At 48.2% G+C, this 17,017-nt stretch overlaps 1 protein-coding gene across 3 annotated transcripts in view; it reads right to left on the reverse strand.

Moving 5' to 3' along the window:
• NCK2 (NCK adaptor protein 2) overlaps positions 1-16,536 on the reverse strand; it is a 154,283-nt gene extending 137,747 nt beyond the window's left edge. For 2 of the 3 annotated variants that reach the window (XM_032351677.1, XM_032351679.1), the window contains exon 1: positions 15,913-16,167. The gene's annotated coding sequence lies outside the window, so the exon portion shown is untranslated. Of the gene's footprint in view, positions 1-15,912; positions 16,168-16,318 lie in introns of those variants that run through there. The other variant, XM_032351680.1, reaches the window with a different exon arrangement.
• Positions 16,537-17,017: the final 481 nt, after the last annotated feature.

Raw genomic sequence — 17,017 nt, forward strand, 5'->3', positions numbered from 1 at the left:
AAAAAAAAATAAATAAATAAGAAATCTGCAGGTCAAAAGTGTAAATTATACACTGAACACAGAGGCGTGGATTTAAAAGGAAATCATGTTCAAAGAGGCCACTGCAAATGCTCGTGTCCCATAATGTTAATAAACAAATGCACTAATACAAACTGTATTTGTGTGAATGAGTACAGCTGAATCTCTCTGGTCCATGTTGCTCTGGGGAGTGGAAGAGTATGCAAGCCTTCCATCCCCAACCCTCAAATCCTACCACTGCTGTATGGGGAGAGGAGGTATAAAAAGGAAAGCAAATGGGCTCCTGACCTTGACTCTGACCCTTTCTGCACCCAAAAGAAAAGTCAACCACTCTTCTCGCTTTGGAGAAAGATTCTCTAGAACCTCTTGTCAGTGGCTAGAGTAAAAAGGGCCTTCCCAAGGCCCTCTCTGACCCCAAGCCAGCTTTTGAGCCAACTCCCGCCTGGGCTTGGACCTCTGCTCATATACACACCTGGAGCTCTATCGTAGTACCTGGGCAGGTGGGCAGGGCCACAGCAGCAGACTCTGGTCCTGTGTCTACAGCATGGGCTGAGCCCACTGCAGGACCTCCCTCCACACTAAATAAACTCCTCCTCCAACAGGAGAAGCCAGTTGGGGCCACCACCTTCCCCTGCAATCAGGGATCACCGCAGAGACACACAACCATTGCACAGCCAAAGGCACTGGGCACCCAAGGAGGCCATGGACATCTGCCGGCCATTATTATTTGCCCAAATTTGGATAGCATCCACAGGCCACCCCCACCTTCACACAGTCCCTCCCGTGCTCTCATGGGCACACACATGACAACAGCATTTTTGGACAGGCCTGAGCATTTGAGGCCTGCTCTCCTGTGGCCCAGACCTGCCCTACCCACAGGGTCCGTGGTTATAACTGCATTCCTTGCCCACTGTGGAGCTCCGAGGGCATCACGCGGAAGCAAGAATGACCCTGTGCTTACACAGGGAAGTACTTAACGCTATCCAGAAGGGTTTAAAACCGTGGGGGTGATCAGACCAGAGGCCCTTCACAGAAAAGCCACAGAACTAGATGCTACTGGCAGGAGAGAGGGTTCAAATGATAATATAGAGCACCAGAACCACCTGGGCCACTGGTTCGACAGGAAGAATCCCAAACCAGTGCTTCCCAGGAGACTCAGGCAGTAGGGCCAAAGCTGGCCCCAGGAATCTGTGTGCCTAATACATACCCCAGGACCATATTCTAGAAGCAAGGCGGCTCCAGTCTTCCCTCCTCTGGAACAGCACCAAGGGCAGTGCTACACTGTGACCACTGAAAACCCTCCTCCCTCAGAGAGAATAAATAAATCTCCCATGCAGAATTTCAAATCACTCCCAGACATAACATGCCCCTCCTCAAGGACGCAGAATAAAACTCCCTGTGTTAAGTGACTTCCTCCCCAAACTTGCTATATGGACGAGGAAAAACCAGTAAACTTTACAGTGGGGAAGCCTGCAAACACTTCAGCCAGGTGATCAAGGTCAAGAGCAACAGTGACGAGTCACATTGACAGTATGTATACCACTGAGACAAGGCACAGAAAATGGCATTTGACCTCATGCTCTCCCTCCCCAAAACCTGTAACTCCAGTCTAATCATAAGAAAAACATCAGACCAATCCCAGCTGAGGAACGTTCCAAAGGACACCTGACTGGTATTTCTCAAAAGCATACAGGTCATCAAATCAAGGAGAGCCTGAGAAACTGTCACAGCCAAGAGGAACCTCAAGAGACATGACGACTAGTGTCATGTGGAATTCTGGGTGGGATCCAGAAAAAAGACATTAGGTAAGAGTCAAGAAAATCCAAATCAAGTACAGACTTTAATTAGCAATAAGGTACCAATACCATCTTTGGAATTTTTTTGTAAATCTAAAACTATTCTAAAATTAGGGCCACCTGGCTGGCTCAGTTGGAAGAGCATGTGTTTCTTAATATTGAGGCTGTGAGTTCGAGCCCCATGTTGCGTATAAGGCTTACTTAAATTTTTTAAAACTTTAAAAAAATTATTAAAACTATTCCAAAGTTAAAGGTTTATTTAAAAATATATACGTACTATACATAAATACACATATGCAAAGCATAACATGAACGACTTTCAAGAATTACAAACTGTACTTTGGACAAGTGGGTAAAAACTAGAACGAACAAAAGGAGATAAATGTACCGAATTAGCTTAACACAATAAAATAAGGTTATTACATGGCTGGAACTCAGTACAATTTTTATGCCGTTCTTCAAATAGCATGCTATATGTACTTGAATGTGTAAGGTAAGAGACTACATGAGTTTGTAAACAACAACAAAAAACTGCCTCCCTTGAATGAGATCCAGAACAAACTAATTGAACATACATTAAATTCTCTCCTAGTCAGGCCTCCAAGAGCCAGGAATCGATGTATTTCAACCAATCTTTAAAAGTGCATCACAATACTCATATCTCAAGTTACGTTCTCATTATTCTCAAATTAAGTTAATTTGAGCACTAAGCATTAATTACAGTGTATCACAAATTAATTACAGAATATCACAAAAACTACTTTACACTAATCCACATCATCAAAAGTGAAATGTAAACTGGTTCTGTATGAAATGGAAGACAAATCACTAATTATGATTTTAATTATTTGGCATGCCACCATTAAGCTATTTCTAGACACTAACCAGAGTGAGAACAGAAACACGAAATTGGCCCACCTTTAGAAATTAGTTTCATATCAACACGCTGTCAAATGGCACAATGATTTGGGTACCAGATAAAGCAGAAGTCAACAATCTGAAACTCTGCATTTAAAATATACAAAAAGAACATCTATAATTAAGTAAGAAAGAACTTAAGTTTCAAAGGAGACACACTTCAAACCAGACTATCAGTAGGATACAAAATAAGACTGGGAGATGTCTGGACAGAAGTGGTTTATAATACTCATTACTAACCCAAGTGAAGTAATAATCTGACTAAATAAATCTTTTCTGGATTAAAATGTAATGGCACAATGCATTTATGCCATTACCAATTTAAAAAAATGAGTCAGGAAGTATTAGTGTAATACCCCATGCCAGCCTTCCCTTAAAAGCACCAAAAAGTAGCCTTACCAGTTTTTTGTTTAGTTTTGTTTGTTCTTTAAAGATTTTACTTACTTATTTGACAGAGAGACACAGCGAAAGAGGAAACACAAGTAGGGGGAGTGGGAGAGGGAGAAGTAGGGAGCTCCCCACTGAGCAGGGAGCTCAATGCGGGGCTCGATTCCAGGATCCTTGGATCATGACCTGAGCTGTAGGCAGAGGCTTAATGACAGAGCCACCCAGGCGCCCGGCCTTACCGGTTTTTAAGATCCAAAGTCTCCGGCAAATAAACAACATATAAGTAGAGTTCACATTCTCTGAAAATTAGGGACTAGCTGACCCCCCCAAATCAAGTGTTCATCCTAAGCAAAGGGGCAGCCTGAGCCTCCGCCAGGCCCTACAAGAACAGTGCCCTTCCTAGGAAGCGGGAACAGCGTGCCAGCCCAGTGGCAGCGGTGACAGAGGTTGACAATTGGCAAGTGGGACCATGGCAAGGTCTCTGGGGCCGCGTGCAGAGCGAAGTTCTTGTAGATCTCAAAGAAAAAACATTATCCTTCCCTGGAACTGCAGGGAGGTCTACCTGGCCTTGGGGACTCCCCCGCATGCCTCCTTGTACCCACTACAAGATCCCACACAGAGGGAACAGTCACTTCATAGGCTAGTGAGCTGGGCTGCGAGCTAAGTGAGAACCAGTGAGCCCAGCTTGCATCAGCTTCTAAGATCCCAGAGGGCCAGTTTTTGGGTCCCAAGCCCCCGGCACAGTGCCTCTCCCATAGCTGGCACTCCAAAGCACGAGCTGCGTGACCATGCAGCTGGGCAAAATGGGGAAGGCGGTCCAGTCTGTGGGTCAGATGAGCATGAATAACGCAGCCTTTTCTACGCTTGCGCACATGCCTTTGCCATCCTCAAACCCCATTCACCAAAAAGGAAGAGCAACAAAACTGACCATGGAACTCAGCTGGGCCCCCTTCCTGGGGAGAAACGTCTCTGAAAAGGCGCGGTGTGGTTCAAATTTTTCAACAGGGAACAGTGGGCCCATACAAGATTCTCAAAAACAGGAGCACTATGGCCCTGTTTCACAGAAGACAAAACAGAGGTTGGGAGGTTACGGGTTTGCTGCACGACCTGAGCCAAATAAGCAGCAGGCGGAGAGGAGTCTACACCTCCACTCCTCAGAGGAAGCTGTGTTTTTGCAGTTCAAATCCTGACCAGCTGTTGATGAAGTTCAGGACCACACTGTGTTATTCCAGCTCCTATTATAATTAAAAGTCAAGAAGTCAGTACAGGAAGGCCAACCTTTTATTTTCAGGGAGGAGACGTGCACACAAAGCCTGAAGGACAGCTGGGATCCGCAGCTCTGGATTCCAGCAGCTCACACACACCCCAGACCCAGTGCACTGCTGAGAGTGTGGGCCTTACCAGGCTCCTCTGGGCCACTCACAACAAGACCCCTGGTGGCCAGCCACTGTCCTGTGACCTGCGCTTTCCTCATTTACAAAGAGCTTACAACAACATATGCCTCCCTCCACCCAGGCCAGAAGAATCCAGTGATACCCAGCCTGGGCAAAGAACAATGAGATACGTTACACCGTTTCAGACCTCATACCTAGAATGCTTGAGTCTGCCCCAAGAGTTACTATCAACTTTTCAGAGGCCCTTCTCAGTCCACGGAGGATGGGAGCATTTTGGAAAAGAAAAGACTGATCGTGCTCTGAACGATCTTCACCAACAGAAATTCAAAAACTCACCAAGTGCTGATTTTTTGTTTATCCCCATAACTGCACAGGAAGAAAGAAGATAAGAAGCAACAAAGTAAAAGTAGAAAGGAAGAGCAGTACAACAGGAAGTGATTTATACAAAATAGATCTAGATAAAGCCAAGGAAATTTCTAATTGAGAGCCCTCTTAATTCCTGGGCTTATCGGACTTGGTCAAGTGGGAGTTTAATTAAAAAAAAAAAAAAAAAAAAAAAAAAGTGTGGACATCAACGTCATATTCCAGGCTGGCTAATAGGCAGCTCTGCCACTAACCCAGACAGAGACTAACAGCCAAATTATAATTTTCTCTTTCCGTTTCCCTGGATAAGGTCTAATTTGTGGTATTTTCACTCGCTCTCCCCTGAAGTGTTTATTTTTTCAGAGCTATACAAAGGCAGGAGTGAAACACTTGAAAGCTAACAGATGTGACCCACTCAAAGATTATCAGGTTGAACCTAGAATCTTACGAAGTTTAGTAATAACAACAAAAACCTTTTTCCTATGGACAGTCACCAGTTGAAAGGATTCTCAGCTACATAAAAAGATTTTGAGTGGACCAACCTCTGAAAACTGATTACTTAGTAAGAGCAATTGCGGGGGCCACCTGGGTGGCTCAGTTAGTTAAGCAGCCGACTCTTAGTTTCGGCTAACGTCATGATCTCAGGATCCTGAGATCAAGCCCACCCTTGGGCTCTGTGCTCAGCAGGGAGTCTGCTTGAGATTCTCTCCCTCTGCCCCTTCCCTTCCCACCACCGCCACCCCTCCACTTGCTCACTTGCTTTCTCTCTCTTCCTCAAATAAATAAATGCAATTGAGAAGGGACCCCATTACTTCCTTGTAAGTGGACATTCTAAGGGGAGCATGTTTTTATCACAGTTCAGCCAGATTTCAAGATGTTTCCCACAAATCAACATTATATACTTATATGGTCCAAATATGTAGAAGCAGAAAATTTGAAAAAGCAGTGTATGCCATATTTTACCACAAATGGTGTTACAGATAAACTGTGGTTAAGTCCCTTATAGTCAAGTAGGTTTCTCCTTTATATAACTGTTAAGATGTATAAATAGTGTCTAACTCTCTAAATAGATATTTTTCGTGTTTATAAAAATGGGTGAAAAAAAATGATCGCCATATGGGCAACTGTGTGAAAAAATACAAGTGCCATTAATTTAAGGGTTAAAGTAGAGAAGCATTCACTGACATCAAGGTTGCTTAAATACCAAAATTCTGGCCGGGTTCATTTTCAGTGATGGGAGCTGTCCTGTTGGTTGTAGGACGATTGGCCTCTGGCCACTTAAGACACTAGGAGCACTGCCCAGTCAAGATAACTCAAAATGTCTCCAGACACTGCAAAATGTCTACACAGGCACAATCACCCCCAGTTGAGAACCACTCATCTATATATGGGACTGGAGGTTCAAATCTCAATGAAGTTTTTTAAAATACTAACAATTTTTAAAAAAAGGATTTCTGTATTTGTAAAAGGGAATGGCTTTCATTTCTTAATCCATACCTAATAGCCAGTAAGATCCAAAAATGGATGGGAATTTACACGTACTAATGTGCATGACGATGAAGACTTACCTTCTTCCTCCAACATGTAACCCCCACCAGCCTGACACACAGAGGAAAAAAGGATCTGCCTCTCTCTTTTGGCAGGTGGAATCCGCTTTCCTGACCAGAGCTGAGCGCAGCGCACAGCCAAGTTTAAGCAGCGATGCAGTCAACACTGGAGGCTTCCTCTGTGACACATCAAGTGAGCCTTGGTTCCACCCAGGCATGCTCCAAAGTGGAAATTACGACAGCCCAGTGTGTGTGATCCCCACTCCCCTTTCTCTTTTTTAGAGGATAATGGCAAAGTGTGTTTACAGTCACCACTGGGTCTTATCTTCTGAACCATATAAAACAGACCAACTAAGAAAAGTAGGGGAAGGCACTAAAGCAGGACAGATGGATTAATAAAGGGGTAGCAGGGACAGCTTCGAACTACAAGCTAGGGATGGCCCAGGAAGGCTATACCAGAAGCACATAAAGGAAAAAACCATCCAAGAGCAGGTACTGGAGACAGATGGAAAACAGACTTGAAGATAAATGGTCGGGATGGTGGTGTACATTAAGTAAGTCACGTGCAAAGGTGAAACACGGAGTGGAGAACCAGGAAAATGGAAAGAAAAATCTGTTTTTCCGTCTTGCCTGATTCTGTTCCTCAATAGGTTTTTTTTTAAAGTGGTTTGATGAAAATTCACTATTCGCCTGTATCAAATTTCCTGAAACTGTCTCTAAAATAACTCCCTGAATCCCTTGTTATTTCTTGATCTCTTAAAAATTCTCAAGCAGTTTGCAGTTTTTATGTTAACATCCCCAAGCTGGCTTCTGTCACTCAGAGCAGTAAAAGGGCTGTTTATCACTGATCCAGACCTCTCCCAACCACCCCCCCAATACCAACAGACTTGCAAATAGGGAAACAAGCTTTTAAAGTCACTGTCCTTAAAATGGACATATGAGAACGGAAAAGAGCAACTGCTCTTTCTTCTCTTCTGCAGCCCGACTCCTGAGTGACATAATTAAACTATTTGTTGACTTGCAGACATCCTTAAATATTCAGCCAAAATTCTTGAGATATTAAACTGAGGCACATTCTCCAAGGAAAATCAATGTCGACATTGATGGGCTTTGTCTGGTAAGACAGTGGCTGTCTTACTTTCTAGGCATCTCAGTGTGACCTCAGCTTCTTGGAACAGTTATTAGCTGGCCACCCCCACCGCTGCTGGGAGAATTATTATGCTTGTTTAAGTAAAGCAATCTTTGCCGCTACTCCTCCTGGAACATGCTACATACAGAGCTGGCCACAGGAGAAACAGCTTGACTGCAAATCCAAGCCTGTGAATTCAGAGGAGCTGCTCAAGGTGTAGTCCTTCTGAAACCACTGTGTTCCCAAGTCTTGGTACAGACACACAGGCGCCTCCCTAACAGAGACACCAGACTCTTCGTTCCACATGAGGGCTACCCGCTCTGGGAAAAGGCTAGCCAACGCTCTGACAGCCTCTAAGGGTCTCCCCAAAATGGAAGGTTAGATTAAGGACGGTCTGGCTTGGAATGGCGACCAATGTCAACACCCCCATCAGAAGCCTGTAACAGAAGCCTTCCGAAAATCCAGACTGACACTTGACCTGGCCTCTCTAGTGATCTGAGAAGGAGATTTTCAAAACCATTTGGGGATTCTTCAAGACACAGACATCATCAAAGCACCAAAGCAAAGCGTTTGGTGTGTTGGGCTCCAGGCCCCAAGCCCCTCCCTCCCTCCCCTCTCTTTACTACACAGAAACTCATTAAGACACAGCCGCAACTGACAATGGCCTCCCAAAAGGCATCCCAAGGAAACAGAAGCTACGTGGAAGAGCAAGAGAATCCCCAGTCCTCTCTCCGCAGTCCCCACGGTGATGGACATTGGGTGGGGACCCACCAAATAGACACATACGAAGGGGCTTCGTGCGCAGATCTGCCCAACAGTGCTAGAGGCAGGCTTGTGGGTCACTCTCAAATTACTGTTAATTTACTGTAGTAATGCTGTTACTACTCAACATGGAAACCTCCTCACTCAGTGGTGCCCTATTGCAAATCCCTCAGCGCCACTTCTCAGTGTGTGGTGCCCATTCCAACACAGGTCACCTGAAAACTCAGCAGAAGAGGGCATCCTCACTCCAGACCTTTGCATCAGACCCTCTGTGGTGGGTCGAACCATCCGAGTTTTAAGGCAAGCCCTCCAGCGATGCTGATGTCCATCTCAGAACTGGCAAGTTTGCCCATCGGAGGAGCACTGACCTCATGCATACAGCAAGGAAGGGCCGAGAGGAGAAGCAAGGCCAAGGGTACTCAGTCATGCTCCCTGTGACCCCGCAGAGCTAGCCTTCCATGGCCAGGTGAGCGGCTCTAACTCTTTGTTCCGTCCTTCCCAAGCTCAGACTTTCCTCCACTGCTTGGCTGATCAAAGAAGTTCCAGAATGAACCAATATCCAAGCTCCACTCTTTATCAATGGTTTTCCATCAAAGTTTCTCAAATATTATACCTAATAAAAGTCTATAGTACTGTTTACATATTTTCAGATACATCTCAATGAAAACATGGGTGGCCTAGCTTCGGGATTGAGAGCAGAGACCCTGAAATCAGGTGGTCTGAGTCGGAGTTCCAGACCTGCCGCTTTCTAGCTGTGGACACTCAGGCAAGGTAACCTGCTCTTTCCCTGTACCCCGATTTAGAAGGACAAAAAACACTTAATTTTTGAGAGGATTCACTGAGTTATTACTTTGTATGAAGTACTTAGAACAGTAATTACAATGTGTGATTGTGTGTATGTGTTCACGGATAAACTAATCACTAAAGAAAATACAATTTTCGCTTTAGTACTTATAAATCACGTACTTCACATCCATCAGAATTAGGTTGAATCCTAATACCCAAAAGTTACTTTACATTGGTAATTTAGCCTCTAGAATCCAAAACACATTTTAAAATCTTTGTAAAATGTACCAAGTATTTTAATTACATGTAATCGAATCTGACTTTAGCCTCTAAAATTGAGTGCATGAGATCTTACATTATTCCCTGTAACTACATGGACTACACCTTTCCCACTTGGGAGTAATAATAATTGCCATTACTATTATTCGAAATTGTTTCCACTCTGTCTTTTTAGCTTTCTCAACTTTGGAATGAACAGAATAAATGAAATGGAATCATCAGAATTAGACCCACCTGCACTCTGCAATATGGCGGCCACCAGCCTCACCGGGCTCTTGGCCACTCCAGGGCAAGAAGGAACATGATGGGCCATTAGTGCAGAACACGGCCAATTGCAAAGACCGCACACAAAGAAGACGATGTACATTATCTCACTAATAAGACTTTCCATCAATTACACGTAGAAATAAAAATATTTTAGAGCTCTTGGGTAAAATAATAAATATTACAAAAACTAGTTTTATTTGTTGGGCTTCAAATTTTCAATGTGGCTACATTGAAAATTATGTCCATGGCTCACAACTTTGGCCCACAGCAGATTTCAACAGAACAGCACTGTTCTTGACAATCACTTCAAAGGGCATCTGCGGGGAAACAGGTCACATGAAAGCAGACACACAGGACGTGCTGCACCCATTCTCTCCCCCCTCAGGGGCGTGCAAGGTTTGGAGGTGCAGGCTTGCAGCTATGCGGTGATGCCACTAGTGTAAGGGTAACACTGAATCAAGCCCAGTGGACACAAGTCTTTGAAACGAAGGTGATTATAAACTTTGGTCTTGTTACCGTCGCTAGCAAAGTGCCATTCAGTGTCTAGACACAGATGACTACAATGGCTCAGGGTACAGGGCAGAGGCGGGGGTTGGGGGGGTAAATTTAGAAGCTGGGGGAAACACAAAGAGAGCCCAGGTGTGCAGACCCATGCATGCCACACAGAGGACTTGGGACAGTGGTCTGATGTGGACCAGGGCCAGTCTGGAATCACAGTGCGGTGAGCCGGACAGATCGGCAAGAGTGATCAAAAGGGACTCTGACAGTCCATGCACAAGAGGAAATCAAAAGTACAGCAGGACTCAGAGGCAGGAGAGCTTCCAGTGGGAAGATCACTAAGTCTGGGGATGGGGGAGGTGGGTATTCAGGGATGACCGAGTGAGTCACTGATGGAGCTCTTAACTGAGAAGGCCTGCAAGTCAAGAGACAGTGGACATGCAGACATCTGCTTGTGAAACTGAGAGTTTTAGGTGGGCACGATCAGTAAGAAGCTGGATAATTCACGTGAATGACGGACTAAGTGAATAAACGATGAACATACCGATCTGGAGCGGGAGAGCTGTCTGCCACACAGACCTCCCTCTGCCTTCTGCCATCATCCTGCACAACCCAAACTGACCTGAGCCAGAAGCGGGCATACAGCGCTCAGGCCGTACCTGAGCAAACTCGGGCCTGCACCAGCACCGAAGGGACCCCTGCTGACAACCGGAGGCTGCAGGGTCACAGCAACAGAGGCCCAGAGGGGATGGCCTTGCCCTCCCACTTTGCTCTCTTCACCCAGGGCCAAGAAGCGCTTTCACGGCCATACAAACCCAGTGCTTTCCCTAGATCTGATATTTTATCACAATCCTGATCCCAAAAAAACCTACCTCCACTGAGGGGAAGCATCCATAACTGCATTAGGTCAGCACTGCTCTCTCCCCTTAATCATCCCACCTAAAATCTGACCAGCATCTGGAAGCCCGGTGCCAAGGATCCTTCCCTATGCTGAGGCTGTGTGGCTAGGAATGAGCTGCCATCCCCTCCTTACCTCTGCTCTGTAACCACCCCTGGCAGGTGTCCTCAAATACCCAGATTCCAGATCTGGGTGAAGGAAGCAAGAGGACTTCCCAAGATGATCAGTCTTGTTTCCCAACACAGAGTTACACACTGGTATGAACTGACTTGACCCAGCCCCCTCCCAGTATGTTGAAGCTCTAAGCCCCAGTGTGACTGCATTTGGAGACAGAGCCTTTGAGGAAGTAATTAAGATTTAGTGAAGCCGTATGGGTGGGGCCCTAATCCCACAAGACTGGTGACTTTGTAAGAGGAAAAGCCACCAGAGACTCTCTCCAGGCAGAAAAGAGAGGACACACAAGGACAAAGCAAGAATGTGCCCTTCTACAAGCCAGGAGGAGAGGCTCACCAAGAACTGAATCTGCCGGCCTTTGATCTTGGCCTTCCCAGCTTCCAGAAGGATGAGAAACAAATTTCTGTTTTGCACCCGGCCTGTGCGGTTCTGTTTCTGTATCCAGAGCACACGGTGAGCAAGAACAAGCACACTTCCACTTGCAGGCACTGTCTAGGGTGATGCTGGCTCCCAGCACCGAAGCGAAGATAAAAGTTTCACTCGAACTGCTCACTGACACGGTCTCCCCGAAACAGCTCACCTTCAGAGAGTCAATGTACACGGAGATCCTGGTCGCGCCTGCGACGTGACAAAGGCATCCACGCAAGTTCTGTGCACTCCGCTTCCCAGCGGGACGAGCTAGCACATCATAACCTTACAAAAACAGCTCCCCAGCACCCTTCTGGGGTCCCCCACCTGCCATCTGCTTAGCCACAGGGCTAAGGGCACAGGGCTCCGATGGGAAGCACTTACCACCCTCAAGTTCAAGCTCTGTCCTCCCTGCTGTTGTCCCTGAGCTCTAGACTCCTCACGGAGAAAGAAGGACCAGAGCCCATTTTACCACGTTATTTCAAATATGAAACAGGATGGCATGTGTGGAACGCCATTTGTAAACCCTTAATTAGCATGTCAGTATTAACACCGATTACTTTTATCTGCCTACGGCACTTCGGATCTTCATGAGCCACTGACCAGCACAACTACCAAGAGGAAACTGCAATATTTAAGTTTGGAATGTGCTGGAAGCTTCTTCTCTTAAAAACATGAAAAATACAAAGGGGAGGAAGAAGTAAGGTGGAGCTAACAAACTCAGTGACCCAGCCAGGCAACAAAGGCTTTGCCCCGAACTGCCAGTTCAGGCTGGCACGCACAATCCACTGAAAAGCATATGCACGGAGCCAAACCTACAGGTGGTTATGCAACCGGGTTTGTTTCTTGTTTTGCTTTTTGTTTGTTTTGTTGGGTTTGTTTTGTTTTGGTTTTTGGTTTAAGTTTAGCTGCAGGACTATAAATGACTCTTCTGACCAAGATCTAAGCAAATAGAGACGCCACCAGACCAAATGCACCCATTGTCTGGACATCCTGGGGACAAAACCTTCCACGATGTCATAGGTTCTGAGCAGATGTACAAAGATCCTGGAGATCTTTCATTACTCATATCTCCGTGGGAACCTAGAGCCCCAATAACTCAACATGCTCAGAACTCGGTATTCACGTGTTTAGTTAGTATTCGTTGGGAACCATGCCTATAAGGTATGAACACAAGAAATCATAGGACAAACTGTGACATGTGTATATGTGTGGGGGGGAGTGAATATAACTTGCTAATGTTTATTATACCTTCAGAAATACATACTTTGAGATCTGTTCAAAGTAAAATGCAGGAAAAGAAAAAACAGTCCAATTTTTAAAACTGTGTTACTAAAATGGCCTAAAGAACTAGGAAACTGTTTTTACTTTAGCTGCATACTTTTGATAACCAGTTAAAGGCTGTCTTGACCTCTTTCTAAGTTGTCTGAACTCAAGCATTTAACAACACACATGATAGCGCTTTTTAACTTAGGCCCTTTGAAAACATGCCATGAAAGGTTTCCATCACTCATCTGAAGAAAGAGAAACCATTTGGAAGTACCATTTGCTATCCCTCTGGATGGGAAAACTAATTCCCTAAGCCTCTGGGGTGAGTCGTGGGGAGTTTCCAGTTCATTTGTGAAAAAAAGTTTAGCTTACTAGTTTTCCCAAACATTGCCCACTGCCCTCCCCTGCAGGTCCAGCAAGCAATTTTCAGCTCCTCAGCTAGCCGGCCTCATTCTGAATGATGGAGAACCACGTCCACAAGCCCTCTCTGCCCCCAGCACACGCTGCAAGTCAGTCTGGGCCATTGGAAGCATGTGTATCCCAGAGAGCAACACAGCCTCATTTAGCCAGGGCAAATTAAGCTAATGCAAGTTATCAAGTAAAGGACTCCAGGTTATTCCAGGCAATCAGGAAGTCTTTAGGGTATTTCAAAGGTTATCGAGTTTGTGCACATGAAAGGAAGATTTCCGGTGTATTTAATATGGATGATAATGCCTTTCTCAAATACTGTGTACATAAGATCTGCTGCCGGTTGGAAAACCTCAATAATCCCCCAATGCAAATGACAGGGTAGGGTCACAGATTTCAGGGAAGGAGAGAAGTTAAGCATATAGCATGTAATAAAGCAAAACTCGAAGCCTGGAAACTGAGCACAGTTCTTAGAAATGCACCTTAAACAGGCCACCCATTTAAAAAGGGCCCATTTCAGGACGCCTGGCTGGCTGAGTCGGCGGAGTAGGGGACTTCTGATCTCGGGGTTCTGAGTTCCAGCCCCACATTGGGTAAAGAATTACTTACAAATAGAATCTTTAAATACATAAATACATAAATAAATAGGGGCCAGTTTCTCTACAAGTGGGCAGAGGCGGGTGACGGAGTGGTCAGTTCCACCGGTGTTGATTTGCCACCCAGTTTGATCCTAAGTTCGGTGATCCACACTGTCATGTGTTTCCGTAGCAGCTGAGAAGCTCCGAGCCCAGATGAGGCCTAGCGGAGAGGAAGGAGAGTCAAGCATCTTCTCCACAAGCTCCCCACCGCTTGAAGTTCTCAATGTCAGCCTCCAAGTAGTTGCAGCCAGAAGACCACAAACATCCGGCCTTTCTCTCCCATCAAAAGTACATCTCACCCACCTCAACAGGAGAAATAATTAAGGTAGGATTTTCCCTGGTCACTGGGAAATAGCTGGTCACTGCTTCACCAGCCTGGTTAACACCCATTTCTTGGGAAATCCCTGTTCCAAACACCTGCATCAACAGCCCCAGCTCCCAGTTAAGCCCATTTTCTCTCCATGCATTCACTACCACCATTCCCCTTCTAGGTCTATAAACACCAAACATGCTGGAATCCTGTTAATTTACCCACCTATCTAGGAGCACCTGGTAAGGGCATTAAGAGAGTGTTCAGAAGCAAAGTTTAGATCTGTTTTGATTAAGTTATAGTAGCCCTGGTTAATTTCATTTTCACTCATTTGAAGATTTGAAAAGCAGGGCTGCTAACAATATCAAACGCAATGGTATGAAACACACCCTAATTACTCTCATTCCTACCCAAATCCCTTCCAGAAGGCAGAAGCCAGGGCTGGGCCTGAACCAGGAAGGGCCTCTCCTACCTGCAGGTCCTGGGCTAAGTCAATGCCCACTGGCCTCTGGGGTACAGTTTCTGTTTGGGTCAATGGAAGGAGGAGGCCTGCAAGATTTGTAGGTTCCTGGGGCCCAGCGCTGGGGCCTGCTCATCCCATTATGCAGACACAAACTTGGCAGATATAGCCTTAAACCTGTTGGCAAAATAAACAAAACCAAATAAAGGGGAAACCGCCAACCGGAACTGTCTGAAGTGAGAGGCCCACCATACACGTTCCTGCTTTGTCCCTGAAGCTGTTACAATTGCTAGTTAAAGTCAGGTGCCTGAGGTTCATCAGTCAATGACACCCCCTCCGCCCGGCATCCTGCGCAGACCTTCCTCAGCGATCGTTATTGTCTACAAATTAAAGCGTTTTTGCAAATTAGATACCTCTACACAATGCCACGCTAACTGCGCTCACAAGGGAGTTACCTTCAGTGCCTTAAAAATCACACACCGAATTCTTCCAGAACCACTCGGTGCTTAAATCACCCTGAATAAACCGAGAGGGCAGAGCGATGTGAGAAACTTTTCTTTCAGGTGGCTGTGAGAGAGTCATGTAAATCTGGGACAGAACGCAGAGCCTGGAACCCATCACAAAGCGCCCCTCGCCCAGGCGAGGACCTCCTTTATGCGATGTGACAGCAAGCTTTGTGCGGGATCGTAAATAGTTGCCATAAACACAGTAAGTTCTCCGGGCCACGCTCGGCCTCCCGCGTCCCCGCGCCGTGGCCGGGCGAAGCGGGGCTATTCTTCCCGGAGACTCTCGCCACGGCGACCCCGGCCACCGAACGGTCCCACGCCGGCCCCCGCTTCGGTGCCCGCCGCTGCCGGCCCACAGGCCGGACGCACCCCCCGCCTCCCCGCCCCACGCGCCGGGGGGTCTCTGGTCCCGGGAACGCGCCGCCCAGGCCCTCCTGCGTCCGCCCGCCGCCCTCGCCCCCGCCCCCCGCGCCGGCCCAGAGAAGGTGAAGGGGGACGCCCGGAAGGCGGACGGGAAGGTGCGGAGCCAGGAGGTGCCCGGCAGTCGCGGCCGCGGGGGGCCAGGCCGCGGCGGGGCCCCAGGGCACCCACGGAGCGCCGAGGGCACCGGCCCCCCGGCCCCTCCCCCGGCGCGCGCCAACTCCGCCGCGCGACCCAAGTTCGCGGCCCCCGCCCCGAGCCCGCCCGCAGCGCTTACCTCGCCGTGGGCCGCCCACCGAGGCCGGAGGGCAGCGGCGCGGGTCCCGGGGCGGCGGCCGCTCAGCGCCCGCCCAGGCGCCGCTCTTTGTCTGCGCCGCTCCCTCCTCCCGCCGCTCGGGGGACGCTGCCAGCCCGGGCGGACCCCGCCGGCCCGACCGCCGCGAGCCTCCCGCCGCCGAGCCCTCCCCGCCGCCTGCCGCCCGCTCGGCCGCGCGGCTCCGGCCTGACGATCCCCGCGGCGGCGGCGGCGGCGGCGGCGGCGGCGACCCTCCCCCGGCGCGCTGCGCCCGCCTCCTCCCCGCGCTTCCTCCTCCCCCTCCTCCAGCCGCTCCTCCCCGGCCGCGCCGCGACACCGCCCAGGGGCCGGCCCTGGCCCGCGCGCGCGGCGGGGACCCGACACCCACCTGGGGGCGCGCAGGCAGCGCCGCGGGCTCGGCCTGGGCCAGGAGACTAGGCGCTCCGGAGCGGCGGGCGCGGCGGGCGCGCGGGGTCGGCGCCGACCGGGAGGAGAGGTTCCCGCTCCCCAAACTGCTGGCTCCGGGAGTGGGGCAGCGGTGGGGGTGAGCCAAACAGAGAGGAAATAAAGGCAGCAACTTCCAGCCTCGAGTAACTGCTGGGTGCCCTTTCCATCCTCTTTCTGTTTGATTTTCTTATCACGACGCTCTAGTTGTTTGGCGACCGGCCCCCTCCCGGAAGCATTCCCACGGCACTCTCAGCAAAGCAGGCCTGTGGTCCATCAGAAAAGTGACTTACATAAAAATGTCACTTCCTCTCTGTAATTGCTTCTGGGCATTTTTATTTATTTGCCTTGTATCTATTTACTTTCCCAAACAAACACTTTGGTACTCCATCATTCCCGTCGGAATCACTTAAGAGGAAGAGAGGGAACTCAACCCTCCCCTCCCTCCCCGCCCCCGTGCCCGCTATCCCTCTCAAGCGTGCCCACCAGGCAGAACCATGGAAGGAGCTGCCACTGGTAGTGGGACTGGTCCAGTCACCGGGCCACACGTAGGGGGTTACTTGTAAACAAATAAGGAAGATTAAAACCCAAGAGGAAGGGGAAAGACAAGTTTTCCTAGAACAGGCACAGGCATCCAGATGTC

The sequence above is a fragment of the Mustela erminea genome, chromosome 7 (genome assembly GCF_009829155.1).
Source record: "Mustela erminea isolate mMusErm1 chromosome 7, mMusErm1.Pri, whole genome shotgun sequence".
NCBI lineage: Eukaryota > Metazoa > Chordata > Mammalia > Carnivora > Mustelidae > Mustela > Mustela erminea.